Below are 18,083 nucleotides of genomic sequence, written 5' to 3' on the forward strand. Positions count from 1 at the left end.
TGTTTTTTGGAAGCACATTTAAAGGACTTTAAAAATGTAAAGCAGGTCAGCAATAATTACTGCACAGCCATAGCAGCAGCATAATTATGTCTTGTAATATCTACAAATGCATCCACTCTTATTACTACTGCACTCTTTTCTGTATGCCCTTCAACACTGTTCTTGCTTGAAAAAATTGTTTTTTATTGGCCAGGTTCTCCTCTAGACTTAATGGGGACACCTTTGCATGTTTTAATAAACATGCAACTTTTTGTCTGTGCCAGCCATATTATGCTATATATCTTAACACTTTCCCCCCCTAAATTGACTCCTATCTTTTTGACTTGGGGCTTCCAGGTGAGATAAGAAGGACAGGAGGAGAAACAGGAAGAGGGCTTCTGGAAAGGAGTGGTGGAAGAGGATGGCTTGTTCGTGAATTTAAGGTATATATGGGATATAGTGGCTACACCTCTTCAGATTTAATGTAGCCAATTAGTGCTCTGTGCTGTATTTCTTGACCTGGTAAGTTCAACAGTCTTCTACAGGCATTGCTGCTATGATAGCATATGTTTTTGGTTAAAGCACATACAGATGCTACCTAAGGATCAAACATGCAATAGTGTTTGTGGTGTCCCAGGATGCACCTAACCTATAGTCCGAGGTCCATATACATTACATCACATTCTTATTCCAGCCTTTCCCAAACTCTCCAGTCCCACCACTGTCATGTTCAGAAGAGTAAACTTCCATTACTACTACTTTCTCCCATCTTTGCTCATGTGATCCCCTCTGATGTTAATACCCTCCTTTTGTCTTTTTTACATTCCCTCTTCTCCCTCTCTCTCCAACAGGCCAATTTTCTACCTACATTTTAGGATCCAGCTCAAGTATCACCTCCTCCACAAAGCTTTCCCTAACTTTCTCATCAGCTCCCAGAGCATCCTGTGCTTATTTCTAGCATAGCACATATCCAAGTATAATTCACTGGGTTTCAGTATATTCATGGATATGTGCAACCATCACTACCATTTTTTTAGACTATATTGTTCACTCTAAAAGAAATCCCCTGCACTTTAGTTATCATTCCCCCATCCTCCCATCCCACACCCTCACTTCAGCCTTCAGGAACCACTAATCTACTTTCTGTCTCTATAGATTTGCTTCCTCTGGACATTTCATACAAATGGAATCAAATAATACTGTGAATGGCTTCTTTCACTCAGCATAGTGTTTCCAAGGTTCATCCATGTTGTCGCATGTATCAGTACTTCATTCTTTTTTATTGCTGAATAATATTCCATTGTATGGATAGCAAATTTCTGGATGACATTAACATTTGAATTAGTAGATTGAGTAAAGCAGATTGCCCTCCCTAATGTGGCTGGGCCTCATCCAATTAGTTGAAGGCCTGAAGAGAACAAAAGGCTGACCTTCCTTGTGGTAAGAGGGAATTCCTTCTGCCTGACTGCCTTTGAGGTTTTTTTTTCCTGCCTTCAGACTCAAACTGGAACTACAATGTTGGCTTTCATGGGTCTTCAGCTTACTGATTGCAGATCTTGGGATTTGTCAGACTCCATAATTGTGTGAGCCAGTTCTTTATAATAAATCTTTCTATCTGTCTGTCTGTCTATCTATCTATCTATCTATCTATCTATCTATCTATGTACCTACCTACCTACTTACCTATCTATCATCTGTCCTCTATCTACTTGTCTCCTAGAGTGGTCTGTTTCTCTGGAGAACCCTGACTAATACAAGAAGGAATATGACAAGAACTAACATTCTTAACATGTTTAGATATGTCAAGATGAACATTCTTGGCATGTATGGAATTTCATGACACTGTCTCTTTTAGTTACCATAGTTCTAAAACTAGCATCCTCATTCTATGCATTGTCTCTTTTGAATCATTAAGTTAGAATATATAAATATTTTCTATATCTCTTTTTTTTTTAAAAAGACCCCCTTTCAAATCAATTACTCCTTGATTATCCAAGTGAAATCAGTGATACTCATATGCACTATTGTTTATTTCAAGTGCTATCTGTAAAACATGTGCAGTTAAAAAATATACATAGTGTAGATGAGTATTTGTGGGAAGCACATTTTAAGTTTTGCTTATCAACCTGACTTCTTGAGAGTTAAACTGGTTTTGTTTTAAAAATAATCTTCCCCAAAGCTTTGAGAAATCACAATAAAACGGCAGTTGAAAGAGTGGCATTTTTATATTACGTGCTTCAGTAAATGAAATTCTCAGCCGAATAATTTCTAATCTGCATTACCATGCACCCCCCTCTTTCTCTCTCTCTCTCTCTTTTGTATTACATTCACACAGATCCTATTATCTGATCTGACAGAGATCATGTTTAGAGTACACAAAACTTCCCTGGAGGGTTTTCCATTTAAAGCAAAAGAGCCAGCTCAACAGCACTTTAGTGCAATGCTCTAGAAAGATGCAAAGCCTACATTCGATTTCCATTGTGGGAGACTGTATGGCATTCATCTGCTCACCAGTCTCAGTTCAAACTCAGCAGTAAGACTAAGCCAAGAACTGGGAACTGGCTTCTGAGAACATCAGGGAAACAACAGCCTTTGCTCGACCATCTATTTTTTGCCCAGTTTTAACACTGAAGGGCTTAGGAAGAGAACTGACAACATTTCCCACACGAAGCTTATTCAGTGTTTCTGTGTTGCTACAATTAAGCATTTCAGAAGCATATGTGCTGCCTTTCGGTTCAAACCCAATCGTCCGCTCTGACAGGTCACAGACAAAAACCAGGATAATGACATTCTATCTTGATCACAGGATCCAGACATACCAGTCTGGTGTAGATCAGAAAAGAAAACAACCACCCAAATGCTGATTTAATTCCTTTTCCCTCAAATATTGAGTTCATATTGAAATTGAGCATACCAAGTGTGAATTTTGCTAAGAATAGCACTCTTAGTGTTATATGAAATCTGCAAATTTCCTTCAGGTAATTGTAAAGTCCTAACATATTATGGCCCATGTTCATTTCTTTTTCTCTACATTCAGATGCTGGCTTGTACATTATCCTATCTATCCAGACAAAGTGAAGGGGATAGCTAAGGAGATTATCTAGGTATTTTGAAAATTTAAGGAAAAATGACTTTCAAAGATCCAGAAAACTGAGAGGAGTGGTGTAACTTATTTTGACTAAGTGTACAATCTCAATTAGCTTGAGCAGCCCCTTGGCTCTCCCTTTTCTTTTTGTGCTAGAGCCATCTAAAGTTATCAATAATCTAGTTTGTATGGTCCCATTCAAGACATGGTGAGACCAAGTGTCTTCTTCTGGAGCCAGGGATGAAAAGGGAATCGTGCATTCTCAGGCACTGCAGTGCCATAATTTCTTCCCACTGCCCAGATGTGGGTCTCATTCGGTAACTCCCATGAGGATAGAAGCTTGGAGAACATGATAATTAAATGCCTATTTTCAATTTCTGGCTAGCTCTTCTGCCCTGAACCCCTGTCAACTTTATCAGGCAGTCTTCTGCAAAGGAAAACCTTTGAAGCACCATGTGGTAGTTTGAATAATGCCCCCCAAAGATGTCTACCTGCTAAATCCCAGGACCTGTGAATGTGCTACCTTACCTGGCAAAAGGGATTTCGCAGATGTGATTCAGTTAAGGATCCTGAGATGAGAAAATTATCATGGATTATCCAGGTGGGTTTGCTGCAATCCCAGGGCCCTTATAAGAGGGAGTGGAGGGGGGTCTGAATCAAGGAAGGAGATATCATGATGAAAGCAGAGGGGGAACTGAGCGGGGCTCTGAATCAAGGACTTTGAGCAGCCTCTAAAAGCTGGCACAGTCAAGGAAACAGATCCTCCCTTACAGCCTCCTGAAGGAACATAGCCCTGATGAACAATTTTAGGCTTCTGATCTCCAGAATTGTAAGCCAATGAATTTGTGTTGTTTTAAGGTACCGAGTTTGTGATAATTTGTTATAGCCGCCATAGAAAACTAATACACTCTCCTTCTCCACTTTAGCCCTATAGAAAAAATAAACCTAATAAATCATCACTCCTTGCTGTCTTTCCCTTGACTTCTCAGAGCTAAACTCTTAAACAGGGTTACAAGCAGTGATCAGTCTTCCAAAATGGTATTTGTAATTTTGTGTCACATGTGTTTTTCTAAAAAAGGGAATCCATCGATTTCATCAGATTAGCAAAGAGATCTACGATCCCAAAATTAAAAATGTTACTCCAGATTGGGAATTCTCAACTTCACTGTTTAACCCCCAGAACACTGTGGGTGGAGTAAAACAAGAAGTATGAGAAAGAGAACTTTAAAAATATCTTTGTTCTTTCACATGTGGTCCTTCCTTCACTCCTAGGGATGAGGCTGGGTGGGGCTTTGCTCTAAAATGGTGTTCCTGTAAGTTCTGTTGGTGTGGCTCTTGTTTTCTACACATGCCAAACTCTTATTCCTCAAAAGGAGGCCTCACTGATCTCACTGAGCTTGGGGCTGGGTGATTCTGCTGTGCCTCTTACTGCTCCATTACTCACAGTGGCGGCATTGGTGGTGACAGTGGTGGTGGACCATGGCGTCCAGATGGACAGAGCATCACTCAATTATTCTACATGATCCTCAGTTGATGTCCTGGCTGTTACATGGAGTCTAAGGGCTTCTCTGCGATGTGTAGCCCTTTCCCATACCTTTAAGGATGCGCGGAGGTAGCAGAAGAGAGAGTTTCTCCTCTCCAACCCCTAGACAATGTATCACTAACGTAATCTCAAACACCAAGTGGGAGAAATGAGTTATACAGAAATAGAGATGAGGCATCATCTGAAGAGGGTTCCAGTCACTGTCAGTGTAAAGCGAAGCAGAGATGAAGTTTCTACTCTTCATTGTGTAGCAGTTGTTACTTTGGCTAAGATGAGTGTAATTCTGCTTTATTGTGATTCTTTGGTGCCTGCCAGGACATAGAGGCGCTGCTCACTTTTACATCTGCTACACCTTTACGTAGCGGCATGTGGGGAAATTGCTGTCTTATTTGTGTCAGACAGCCATTTTCCACTAGAATACTTACTGTTACTCTGTATATAATGAGTGCCCACTGGGTATTGGGCAAAGTCCAAGACACATTGACAATCCCTGCCCACACACATGCGTGTGCCAAAGCAAGCTGGCAGTTGGTGCTGGGATGTGCTTCCCTGACCATTGTGGATGGCATTCTTCTGAAACAAAGAGTGTCAACAGCAACTCAGCTGTAGATTTCTCCTAAGAAAGCTGTTAAAGAAACTGAATGCATTTTGTTTGCTTAGCAGCAGATTATGAAAGAACCCATAACAATGACTTGACAGTACGTGTAAAAACATTACGGCTGCCAAGACCTTCACATCGACTGTATCATTGATTCTCGCCATTTTTTGAGGTGCTCAGAGCAGATGTTACTATCTTCCCAAGGGTATGAGTCTCCAGGAGATGAAGGGACTTGTCCAAGGAGATCCGCCAGCAAATGGCAAAGCCCAGAGCAGAACCCATCTATTCTGACTCTGGTTTCAGTGATTTCCCCTGCTACCCAGATATCACAGTGTCCCTCATCAGCTAAGGAACGTCAAGGAGAAATGACAAAATCTTGTATTTCAAATCCTGCTTTCCTTCATGCAATGGGAAAGCTTAGGGGAAAATCATTGAAATTGTCTTTTCCATTACTAAAAACTTACTCCACACAATCTTTATGTGTACATCAGTAACTATTTACTGATGTTTGGATATCCATAAGGCAACTAGGTGAATGCTCAGTTAAATAAAATTAAAATTCTCTGTGGCTGTGAATATCGTTGAAAAAGAGGACAACTTCTAAAGTAAGAGTTTTGTTGTCAGGCATTAATTTGATTTAAACATTTAGAATCACCTTCAGTTATAGTGTATGTGTGTGTGTGTGTGTGTGTGTAAAATCATCGAGCTCCCTAGAGCTCCAAAGAACATGAATAAACATATGGACTGTTCTCTTACACCTACCGCACAAGTCTGAGTATTGAGGATTTATATAGTTAGAGACTATGTGGTGTAAGTATGTATAAATTTACATTGTGTTATTCATGGCGTGCGCTACAGAAGGCCGTTTGCAAGTTGCAGTGTACTTCTTCCCACGTTTCTGCTCAAATATTCATTTCTGGGTTCCATCCCCATGTTTCCCTTTGTCTCCCCGCAGATGTTTGGGCGGCTCGTTTTCAGGGGAGCAAATGCACCTTGGAAGTGTGCGTACTGAATGCAAGTCAGGTGAAGAAGACACGACCTCTGTCTGGTTTGGGCTGAAAGGTACTTGCCCTTTCTCTTGGGATCTGCTTGCTTCTGTTATGAAGACAATCACCCCAGAACAGCCACATTCTGGGTGGCTCCTGTTCCCTGGACTGATGTTCATAAGGTACAAAAGAGCAGTTCTAAGTAGATGAGCAACATTTCGTTACTTGTAAAAGGGTGGGGGGACCCTTGCACTTTGTGGCTCTTTGCCAAAGAAGCTGAATTTGTATACAAGAGGGGCCCTGACACAGTCCGTGTCTAGTCACTCACAGTTGTGTTGAAGGCGGAAGGATGGTGAGAGATGACTGAAATTCACAGAGTGCTCACAGACCACACCTTCTCTGACCTGCTCTTTCAGCAGCTTAGGTTGTCAAAAAGTACTCTTATTGACTCATTTGAATTAATCACTGTCCTCTTTCCTGGTCCTCCCATGGGGAGGTATGCTAATGCATAGGGAATGGCAGGAAGAGGGAAAAAAACAAAGCACCAGAGTGAACAGTCTCTGGATGATCCAAAGCCGGCTGAAGATGGAAAGAGGTTCGAAGCACCTGTGAGCACTTGGAGGCAAGGCAGTCACCTGCATGGACAATATCTGCTCTCCAAATTTAGGGGAAATTAGTGTTCTTTGATTGTTGAACGACTTCTCCTCTGCCCTTAGAATGGTCCTGCTTATGACACCTGAGGACAGATCTATCGAGGGAATAACAGAATCATCTACCCTAGGGATTACACAAGGATTTGTTGATCAAAAGAACTGTGCTGCAGGTGTCTGTCAAGCACGAAGAATTCTCTAGTCCTCATGATGATCCATTCAGGGCAAACCAACATTTGTATAACACTTTAACGTTTTCCTTCAACTTTCTTTATTTTTAACATGCATTGCCTCATCAACTCCTCCCAACAATCTGGTAACATTCAAAGTTTTAACAGGGAAAGAAAGGAAATCGTAGGAGGTTAGAGTGAGTGTCCTAAGGTCACATAGTTGGAAAACAGTAATAGCTGGAAGTCATGCCATGGTCATTTTTACCAAGATGAGGGTGCTGAGCTGGTGCACTCTACCACTGTGAGTCAGGTGAGAAAAAAAAAATCTGTGTCTAAACTGTTTATTGAAATCTAAGTGGAGCCAACTCATCTGGTGCTCCTGCCATGTTTCCTCAATGTCTTGACTTTGTCTGAGACTTTATTATTCTCCACCAGCCACACCAAATAAGACTGTGGAGACACAAGTCCAGCTGGAAAATGAGGTTCATATCTGGTAGTAATAGAAAGTCAAAACATAAGTTAGGAGTTTGGGATTAGCAGATACAAACTATTATGTACAGAATAAACAACAAGGTCCTACTGTACAGCACAGGGAACGTATTCGACAGCATGTAATAACCTACAATGAAAAAGAATATATATATTTGTAACTAAGTCACTGTGCTGCACACCAGAAACTAATACAACACTGTAAATCAACTATACATCAATTAAAAAAAAAAAGAAAGTCAAAACAACAAAAGTGTGTGTGGGTGGATTTGGGTCTTGAAGTTGTTTAAGTGCCAGCGTAGAGTTTGAACTTTAGGTAATGAGAAGCCATAGAAAGATTTTGAGAAATAATGAGCACCTGCTAGGACTTGATCATTTAGAAAGCCCTTCACATACAATCTTTCAGCGAATCCTCCTAATAATCCTTCAAGGAAGTGACAACATTATGATCCTATTGTTACTTTTCAGAGAAGTGAGACTCAGAGAAGGCGAGATGGTAATAGACTGGGTAGCTAGTCAGTGATAAAACTGGGTCTCTGAGCTAAGCAGTAAATGATGCTTTCAGAAGTTTGATCAGGGAGAGGCTTGTCGTCTGTGGAATGTATTAAAAGGAGAGAAATATTTAAAAGCTCTTGCAGAAACCCATGCAGCAGATTCTTTAAGTCAGAAACCTGAAAGCAAACATCAACTCCCAGGGCCATGGTGGGGATCACTGCTCGTCTCCGGGGGAGGAAGACAAAGGGGTGGTCTCTTTATCTCAAAACCGGTTCCACTCATCTCTGTGTCTTTCTCTTCATCTGACAGATTTATGAGTAATTGACTTCATTTACCAAACAGTCTGAACACAACGTAAAATTATGCTACTCATCTGAACTGAAAAATGTTCTCTATTTTCCAGAAGTCTCCAAGCACCATGTGTGAGAGAACACGACAGAATAGAAACTGATTATGCAAAATGTGTGAGAGCCAACTGCAGCTCTTGGTGACATGTGGCAGCCTCCCTGGGAAGGGAGAGCCGTGGAACTCTGGGTGCCGGCTCAGGCTGCCTGCTGTGTGTCACAGGCTGAATGGCAGGAGAGGGTCAAAGCTTGTGGGCTGTAGCTCATGGTCCTTTCAGGCACTCACATGCTTCTCATGCATGCAGGAAGATGTCCCGAGAGACGATATTCAGCTGCAAATACTCACATGGAGGTAAGGAGGGAAATGCCGTTAATTCTCCTTGTTTGTTTGTTTGATGCTATGTCCCAGGGTCCTGATTCTAGGTTTTGAAGATCCCTCTAAAGATATGAATATTCCATGAGAGACCCTCTCTCTCCATGTAAAAATTGCAAAAGCTCTTAAGAGGATTGAAATTGAGTTCTCCAGAGAAATAGAACCAATAGGATATCTGCCTGTCTGCCTATCTATCTATCTATCTCTCTGTCTAGCTACCTATTATAAGGAATTGCCTCATGCAATCATAGAGGCAGAGAAGTCGCAAGATCTGCTGTCAACAAGCTGGAGACCCAGGAGAGCTGATGGTGTGAATTCTAGCCCCAAAGCTGGTAGGCTTCAGATCCAAGAAAAGATGATGTTTCAGTTCATGTCTGAAGGCAGGGGAAAAAAAAAAACAAAAAACTGATGCCTTGCTGAAGGCATTTGGTTGAGAAGAGGTCCCTCTTGTTCTGCCTTCTGGTTCTATCAGGCTCCCTACTGACTGGATGAGCCTCTCCCCCAACCAGGAAGGGCAATCTGCTTTACTCAGACTACTGATCCAAATGGAAATTTCATCCAGAAACATCCTCACAGAAACACCCAGAATAATGTTTGACCAATTATCTGGGTGTTCCATGGCCCAGTCAAGTTGACACAAAAAAATCAGCCGTCACAAGAAATGGTCACGAGACTGGTTAGAGGGAGAAGGGGAAGACAAAGAGGATAAGAGCTTTTAAGTACCTGAGAATTCCAGACGGAGCAAAGAATCTGAAGAAAAGCCCCAATTTGCCTAGCAAAGCCGCTTTGCTCAGGGAGCTATCCAGGGTACTGGGCTGCTTCCACCTCTGGTTCTCCCTGACCTGAAGACCAGATCCTTCTGTTTTGTACCTGACATCTAGCCTCTACCCTGGACTTGGCTTCAGTTCTAATTCATTCCAGCTTCTTCCCTCGTCTGTGTTCAGCTGGACTTCACTGATCCCAGCAACAACCACTTGCAAGCATCAAGTTTAGTCTGGTTTTGATAACCAGTTGCACCCAAATGCTACTTTCACTGTGTTTTTTTAATAGGGACAGCTTGTTCCCTGAGTGGTTTCCAACCATAGTGGACATGCCCATGCATTCGCAGACACACACACATACACACACACACACATACACACACACAGCATTAGACTGTGCAACCATAAGGTTTGTATTTTTAGACGGATTTTTGCATAAGCACATTTGAACTTATGTTCAAAATGTCAGATCTTGCTTTATGGTGATCTAACAAAAAAAAGTCATATCTACAGATTTCTCTAATTTAGACGTGAGTATATACAGAAGCTTGTAGCGATCAGTATCCAAAAGAATACCTCATCAGAAAAGACTTGAAGAAATACAGGATGAACTCAGTAGACTGCTGTCTAATGTCCATTCTGGCTATGGGGAAATATACAGTGAAGAAAGGATGGTAGCTTCCAGGACAGGCTGGTGATTTGAGCTTAGTAATCTTATTCCCTGCATCTTAATTTTGTTGGAAATAAGCAATTAAATGTCAAGAGAGGGTGTCTCAGATTGAAAGGGCTCCCACTGGACAGATCTGGGAACATCTGAACATGAACATAATTAAAAAGAGTAATGAAATGTAAACCATGGAAAAAATAGGAAATCATGCATCCATACTGATAACAAATAGATACATAAATAGTTCAGGGAGAAGAGAAGGCTCTTGCTTACAGCTGAATGCCAGAGACAAAGTAAAAGTTGGAAAATCGTCATTTTGCAAACATCATGGTAAAGAAGGAATCGGGCAAGAAACATTACTGAATGATAAATCTCATAGGGAAATTTGAAGAGCAGAATATTTTCACGGTCTTAAAGTAAGTGTGTGTGTGTGTGTGTGTGTGTGTGTGTGTGTGTGTGTGTGTGTGTGTGTGTGTGTGTGTGTGTGTGTGTCTGGGGGGAGGTGGAGAGAGACGGGCAAGGAAGAAGGGTTCTCTGAAATACAAGAACTCTTCCCTGAAATTTTGGATGGCAGCAATGGGAAAGAGGGTGGTCATACTGGGCCTCAAAGAAAAATTAGGTTGTCCCCAGACTACTTCCCCGCTATCTTAAAATATAGTAGATATTGGAAAAAAACATGTTGAGGATTTGAAGGAATGGTGATTCATGAATTTTATACCAAGCCAAAGTATTGTTCTGAGAAGGGAACAGAATGATATTTTAAGCTATGCAATGACTTTTAAAATATACAACTCATATATTCTTTTTGACAACTACTCTAGGTAACTGAGTGATTAACCGAAGTATTCAAGAACAGAGTAGACCCAGTATAGAAGCACTAAAAATGAGCCTTCAAACCATTTGAACAAAAGTTATTCTAAATAATATTAATAAGTATGACTGAAGAAATGAAATGCAAGTATCAATATTTCCTACAGACAAAAATCTCAGCTTAATATAAATGATAATAATAATAATTGAAAACTATGAAATCCTATCTAAAATTCCATACGAACTAACAAAAATTGTGGTTGGAAGAGGGGAGGGGATGAGAAAGTATGAGTTAATTTCAACAGGGAATTGACAGGAAACAGATAACTCACTCAAATCAAGGAGTGTTTAATGAAGAAATGATTGATCATAACCTTATACAGGGTTATGTGGAACCAGCAAGAAATGGTGGAACACCCTGGGGTTGGTAACAGCCTACAGCTGTTCTGTCAGTCCAGTAGCCTGGACCAACACCTAAGCTGGAAGAGGTAGGGAGGGCTAGAGCTGTAGCAGTAATTGTAGGATTGGCTTCCCATCAGGAGCTGCTGCCTTCAAGAGAAGGGCACAGTACTGCCAACCCCTGGTCTGGCAGGAAGGGAACCAGGAAAGTAGCTCTTTCCTCACAGCCTCCCATCGCTGCCAGAGCCTCCCATTGGCTGAACCCAACTGAGAGCCTGAGGATAAGGGAACCCACTTGAAGTCCACAGAGGACAGCCTCTGAACCTTTGAGCAGATCAGAGAAGGATGGAAAGTGGACCTGGGGAGAAACAGTGATAAATTAGCAGAGACAACAAGAGATACTTTCAACTTATTAATATTTACATAAATGTAGGAACAAAATTTCTTAAATATTAGGAAATCACTAGCATAGCATTTCTCAAGCAGTTTTTATAGAACAATTGATTCACTAAAGGTTTGTTTAAAAAGAGATTCTGTGGTCAAATAAATTTGGCGTATCCTGTATTCTACATTTGGAGCCTAAAATTCATTAACATACTATAAGTTATAAGAACTACAATAAGGAGCATTTTTAAACTTTATATTATCCTGAATTTCCCAAACTTATTTAATGAGAGAATTCTTATTTATAAAACAAAACCCTTACACGTCATGAAACCTTGGGAAACACTGTACTATCAGTTTTAAGAGTATGATGTATACTTTTCAAATCACAACCAATAATATATCCATAATAATAAAAACATTTTTAAGGTGACTATAGCAAGGAGCCCTAAAACACAGAAAGCTTAATATTAATAAAAGAAGTAAGACAAGGATATCAATTATGCCCACATATAAAGGACAAAACTCATAGGAAGACAGAAACTTCAAAAAGAAAATCCAAAAGAATACTCTCCTCAAGAAATACATTTAAAACTAAAGAAGGTTAAAGGTAACGTTTTGAAAATCATAAGTAATTGTAAAATACAAAAGGACTTTTCTCTTGAATCTGCCTTTGGCTGGGCATGGAGAGAGTAAGGGAAGAATTTAAATGTTACAGCTAAGTATAAGAAGAAAGAGTTAATATTAAACTTCTGAGATGTAAATCGAGAAAGCTAGGCTATATTGGTAGGGAAATGCATTACAATTAAAAAAAAAATCTCCAACCTTTTATATTGTAAGAATTATGCCTGGTGGGTCACTTTTAGTTTCTACTTGAGGCCTTTAGTATAAGTATATGATAAACAGGAAGTGAAAGTCAAAATCCCACGTCTCTCAGCTCTGCCAGAATGATGAGAGAATAAGGAGCCAGGGGTAGAAGAAACCCAATGGTCAGACATGCATCCTGACCAGCTCTTCCCACGGTCAAGTTTCAGGTTGGGAAGATACGTTAGATAGATTAAGAAAAATGCTGATGACAGATCAGCTTGACCCACTTCCCTTTTGAGACCGTGGAGGGGGATTATCCACTGCCTGTCCCCAGAGCAAGCTGAGGGTGACCACATCAAGCTAAACTCAGTGGCATCATGTGTTTAGGTAGAAAAAAGGGCCTTTTGTTAGCTCCACAGGGACTCCTAGGTTGGGGATAAAATAAAGAATTCCCAGCATGCCTTATGGAGAAATGCCAAAGGTAGCTACGCGTGCTATCGGGGGAGCTTGGCAGTGTGGGCCTTCATGCAGTGGTCCTACACTTGAGGCTGTGCGGCAGATGGTTCAGGCTGGGAGAAGGATGCGCATCCAAACAGAACACATGGGTTCCTTGGGCCAGTGAGAACTCAAGTAGAGCCAACTCATCAAGACTAGATTAGCCACTGCCCTAGACACGATGCTGCAGCCCCAGCAGAATAGTCAGGAATGGGACCAGTTGAATCTCTGTTCACTAGTTCTGGCTAGTGGCCGGTAAGAATCCACTGCTCACTTGATCCATGTGCAATATTTCCTCTGCAACCACAGGGACAGGAAAAACACACCACTGCTGCAACATTCAGATACCATCTTGGAGAGAAGCAGGAGGGAGGTAGTGACCAGCTGTTTCAATTTCCCTGGAACTGAGAGGTTTCCCAGGATGCAGGACTTCTAGTACTAAAACTGGAGCACTTTGGGGGCAAACTACTACATGTTGGTTACCATAAGGAATGCAGGAACTCGGAAAGACTGGACACTACTTTCTCATCCAAACAAAAATTGAGCTACTTAAAAGAGACAGTTCAGACTGATGCAAGGGAATGATTCATCCAAACTGAGCTAAAGCTTAGCCTCTAATCATCCCTCTCTTCCACTGCTCTTCAGCCCTTGAGATCAGAGCAATTAGAGGGCAGTTTCATTGCATATCTGACTGTAATGGATGTACCGCACAAAAGAAAAACCATCACCATACTAGCAAAATTAAATAAACAGCACAACCAAAACATAGTGGAAAAACTGCTTCTGCTTGTGAAGGATTAACTGGTACAGAATTTGCTGTCTTGCTGTTACAACTAGAAAACCAGATAAATTATATGAAATAATTGTTTTCAGACATTGGACAACAGGGAATGCCAGTCAATGAATTCTAGAGCAGGAAACAGATGAGTGAGTCCTGTGATTGCTGTAGTTTTTTTTACCTGGAGGCAGTTTCTAGACCATAGTACAGGATGGGGAAACCTGAATACAACCCAGCAGTCTTGCTAAGAAAGTCAGAGATGAAGTTGCTCCAGAGATGTGCAGAGAGGTCCTCCCAATTTTTTTCTGGCAGAAAAATTTTGGTAAAAAACCATCAGAAGATAGGCTGAAAAATCCCCAAACCTATATTAGGACTGCAAAAAAAAAAAAATCACATTCCCATCTATTAGAAGGGAAAGAGTTTGTAATAAATGGGCATTAGGTACAGAGTTCAGAAAGGGCTCTCCTTAGCAATGGGGATAAATTAGTCCTAGTCTAAAGTCTTCTGAGGCTTATCAAAAACAAGCCATGAAAGCATCAAACTGGTCTGCAGTTACTTAACAGCAGGCAGAACAATGTCCCACATTAAATGAATACAACACAATCTAGCACCCAACAATGCAAAGTTCACAATGTTTAGTATCCAATAAAAATACTAACAGGCATGCAAAGCAGCCAGGGAAATAGGACCCATCATAAGAAGAAAATATCAATCAATAGAAACAAACTCAGAAATAGCAGGGATGCTGGAATTAGCAGACAAGGACCTTAAAACAGCTATTATAAATCTTATAAACATGGTCAAGGATATTGTGAAAAACATGAACATGACGAGTATAGAAAGGAAAGATTAAAAAAGAACTAAATGAAACTTCCAGAAATGAAAAACTCTATAATTGAAATGAAAATTATAGTGAATAGAATTAACAGCAGATTGGACAGTGTGGTAAACTTGGAAACACAGCAATGGAAACTCCTGAAATAAAACACATATATTTTTAAGAACTGAAAAAAATGAACATAGCCTCAGTAATCTGTGGGAAGATATCAAGAAGATTGATATTTGTGTAATCAGTGTCCCAGAGGAAGTGAGAAAGAAGGAATAGGAGAATGTTTGAAGAAATGTTGGCGAGATTTTTTTTCCCAAACGTGATGAAAAGTATAAACTTACAGGTTCAAGAGGGTCAATGAATGCAAGCAGAAGAAAGATGAAGGAAACACCACCAGGTGTTTATAAGCACATTATAAGCAGGTTGCTTAAAACCAATGGTAAAGATAAAACTCTAAAAGCAGCATGGAGGGAAAAAAAGACACAATATGTGCAGAAGAATAAAATAAGGATGACAGTAGACTTTGTCAGAAAAAAGCAACTGTAGACAACAATGGAGCAAGACATTAAAAAAAAAATTCTGTCAACCTAGAATTCTATACTCAGAAGAATATCTCTCAAAAATGAAGGCAAACAAAGACCTTTAAGAAAAATAGAAGCTGAAAAACCTTTTGCCAGTAGTACTGCACTACTAGAAGTTGAAAGAAATTTCTCTAGGTGGAAAGAAATTAATATTAGATGAAAATTTGAATTTTTATGTAAAAATGAAGGAATAAAAAGTGTGAGAAATGAAAACTATGTGGGTAATTTTAAAAGACAATGTTTTATTATTTTAAAGTGCCTTTAAAAGATAAGTGTTTAATGCAAAATTAATAAGTAAAAGATATTTTGTGGTTGATAAACATCTAGAAGTCAATTGTATGACAACAGTGGTCTAAAGGAAAGGAGGGTGGAAATGGAAATATACTGTTGTGAGGCTGTTGCATTATACACGAAGTGATAACACAGTACTTGAAAATAGACAGTGATAAGTTAAAGATGTGTATTAAAACCTAGGGGCAAACACTAAAAAGTAAAACAAAGGAGGACAGCAATAATGAAGATGGAATCCTGACTAATACTCAGTTAATACAAAAGAAGGCAGGAAAAGAAAAAGGCAACTTGGAACATACAGGACAAATAGAAACTAAATAACAAGGTGATATATTCAAATCCAGTAAGATACGATATTACATTAAATTTAAATGTTTGATATACTCCAATGAAAAGGCAGAGACTGTCAGACTGGATCACAAAGCAAGACCTAACTATATGCTATGTATAAGAAGCTCATTTTAAGCGTAATGATGCACACAGGTTAAAAGTAAAAGTATGGAACAGATAGACCATCCAAATTTAATTAAAAGAAAATTGCATTGATAGGCTATATTAATATACAACACGGCAGACTTTAAAACAAGGAATACTATGAAGAGAAAGGGGAACATTTCATAATAACAAAGGGAAAATTTCATAGAGAAAGACGTAAGAATCTTAAATGTGTATCCACTTCATAACAGTGGAAAACATACAAAGTGAAAACTGATAGAATTATAAGAAGAAATAGGCAAATCCACAATTATATTCAGGGATTCTAACACCACTTCTTAATAACTGACAGGGCAAACAGGCAGAAGATCTCTAAAGAGTTTAGAAGACTTAAACAACACTCTTAACCAGTTTGACCTAACTGATGTTTACAGAATAAGCCATCCTGCAACACCAGCAGAATCCACATTCGTTTCAAGTGCGCTTGGAGCATTAATCACGATGCACCATATCCTGGGCCATTACACAAGTCTTAATAAATTTTAAAAGATTTGGAATTATGTAAAGTATGTGTTCCAATGATAAAATAGATTCTCTGGAATTCACTGAAATAGAATTTAACCTTTATACACTGACGTATTTTCTAATATAACCAGAAGTGCTCATTTAGTTGTCAAAAGAATCAGAAACACAATTCAAACTAACTGAAGCAAAAAGGCAATGAATTGGCTTATGCAGCTGAAAAGAATGTGGAGCTCACAAGGTTGAAGAGAAATCTGTAGGACAGGAATGTAGAGATTAACACCTGGGACTCAGTGCCGTAGGTCACAGTGTGTTGTTCTGCTCTGTTTTTCTTTCATGTATACCCGTCTCTGTTTGGAGTCGGCTAAGAACAGTCTCAACCAACATGGTGGGAAGATAGCTCCGGATCATTATTGTCACTATCAGCAATTCCAGTGTCTATATATCAGTCCCAGGGAGGGACCCCTGTTAGTTAAGCTTGGTTCACACCCCTACACCTGTGCTTAGGAGGCAGGCTCTGAGAAGAAGAGGATAAGAGAAGAAATCTTGTTGGCAAGTTTAAAACCAATAGCTAGCATTGTCTGCTGTAAGAGGTTATCTGTAAAAGAAGCTGTCCTTGATCTGAGTGTATTCTTTATTCTTTTGAAGGCATTTGTAGTGTAGCTAAGATCATCATCTCAGTTTACAAAGCCTGGATGGCCAGAGGCTGAGAAATTTCCAGTTGACCAACCAAAAATTATAATAGATGGTTATCCCTTGTCTTCTCCAGGCATGGGACCCTACTAACAACCAGGTACTGAGATGGGATTTTTCCATTAAAAAGAGCAGGTGATTAAGACAGGACTGTAAGCCATTTATGCTCTATAAAAGTGGTCAAAGAGCTCAAGGGTAGAGCTTTGTTTATAATACAGCTGGTTAGGAGATCATGTCTGCCTCTTAACCCTCTTGTCTCTAAAAAAGGAGCAATCTGTATGGAATCTACTTCTTTTCCTCAAGTCAGTGTTTTCAGAATTGCAAGAGACCTCTTGTCTATCCTGCATAAACATTGCCCCCATCACCCAACCCTATTTTGAAAAAAATCATTTGGTAAAGCAGCTTCCTCTCCTTCCTCTATAAAATGCCAGGAATAATATGGTCCATTTTTTTTTCATACCAATGCTTATCTCATTCTAAAATGATATTCAAGCAGCTATTAGAAAGCTGCTATTTACTATTTACTAGTTGTATTAGTTACCTACCACCGCTGTAACAAATTCCCACAAATTTCATTGCTTAAAACAACGCAGATTTATTCTCTTCCATTTCTCAAAGTCAGAAGTCTGAAAAGGGGCTTAAGTCCCATTTATTCCTTTGATCCTCCTGCCTCCTTCTCACAAGGACTTCTCTGATTCTATCAGGTTCACCTAGATAATCCAGAATAGCCTCCCAATCTCAAGAACCTTTGCTTAATCAGATCTGCAAAGTCCCTTTTGCCAAATAAAGTAATATTCACAGGTTCAAGGATTAAGATGTGGACCTCATTGGGGGCCATTTTCTGCCTGCCACACTAGCAACGCCTGGATAGCCATGAAGAGCATTCCAGGCTTTTTAGTCACTGGACTTAAGACTTTTC

The sequence above is a fragment of the Camelus bactrianus genome, chromosome 20 (genome assembly GCF_048773025.1).
Source record: "Camelus bactrianus isolate YW-2024 breed Bactrian camel chromosome 20, ASM4877302v1, whole genome shotgun sequence".
NCBI lineage: Eukaryota > Metazoa > Chordata > Mammalia > Artiodactyla > Camelidae > Camelus > Camelus bactrianus.